This window comes from Bison bison, unplaced genomic scaffold, assembly GCF_000754665.1.
Source record: "Bison bison bison isolate TAMUID 2011002044 unplaced genomic scaffold, Bison_UMD1.0 scf7180017850029, whole genome shotgun sequence".
NCBI classification, from domain to species: domain Eukaryota; kingdom Metazoa; phylum Chordata; class Mammalia; order Artiodactyla; family Bovidae; genus Bison; species Bison bison.
The window spans coordinates 1-1,254 of record NW_011480602.1 but is presented as its reverse complement, the minus strand read 5'-3'; positions in this window follow the sequence as shown (position 1 = coordinate 1,254).

The following is a 1,254-nucleotide window of genomic DNA, read 5'->3' as shown; positions in this document are numbered from 1 at the left end:
ATCTTTTTCTCTCTAAAATTACCCTAATTTCTATCAAATATATTGACATTAACACTAATTTATTTGCAAAATAAGTTTAAAAAGTTGTCCTGATAATTTATATAACTCTAACTGAATATATATTTTTCTTGCTTTGGTGAAACGTTTATAAGGAGTCTCAGACTAAACCTCTGAGGGTTAGTAAGATCATGCCAAGGGTTTATCACAGATTTTTCCCAATAGATCTAGGTGAATTCCTCCCTTTTCAAGGCCCCCAAAATACCTTGAGATTTCTATATCTGTTAGTAAGGTAGCCCTCCTAATTTATCTGATAAAACTGCAGAGAACCTAAGTGTTTACAATCTCTGGAGGGAGCAGATAGAAAAAAAAGATAAATGTTTCATTTCTACTTACAAAGGTATAATAAACTGAATTACTATGAGTCATAGTTTGAGGGAAATATTTCCTTATACCTGGAAAACACAGATTTAAGTCAGTAATTTTTCAGATAGAAACCATAAAATTTATAACCATATTTACCAGTTTACTCAGTCTTAGGCAATGAATCCTTTTTGTTAACAGTTTTATGAAGCCATCAGGTTTCCCATTAGAATTATTTAATTCCTTTCCCAGTTCAGCATTACAGTCTGAAGATCAGAAACTGGTATTTATTCAAAGGTCCTTTCCATAAATCTTGACAAAGAAGCAGAGTCATCAGAATAAAACCATAACTGCCTAGAACTATAAAAGACTTAAGAAGGCATATTTAAAACCTTATTATAATGCAATTGACAAAGGAAGTTGGTTACTGCTGTCACATACAACACTTTAAGATAATGACTAGTATTATGACTGATAACATTTTATCAGGACATACCAGATTTTAAGGAATTTGATATAATTTCTAGGATATCTATGTTAATAACATTTATTGTACAATATAACTTAAGATTTATTAATTTCACAATGACAATGCTTTCTGTGTAATTTAATATAACATTGAGACTAACTAGGTTAGTATGTCTCTTTTGGATGTTTCAAGGCCTCTTTGAAGCATCCCAAAGTTAGCTAGCAGTCAAAGGAGTTCATTAAATTTTGATTTTGTAAGTTTTGTAAATAAATATCAAAAGAGTTTAGAACACTCAGTCAGATAGTATCATAGATCACTGTGAAACAATAGTTAATCACTTAGTCAAAGTAACAATAAAAGATTTCAAAAGCAAATACAGAACACTTAAAAGGTAACAAACTTAAAATCTGTTATCAAAGGTAGTT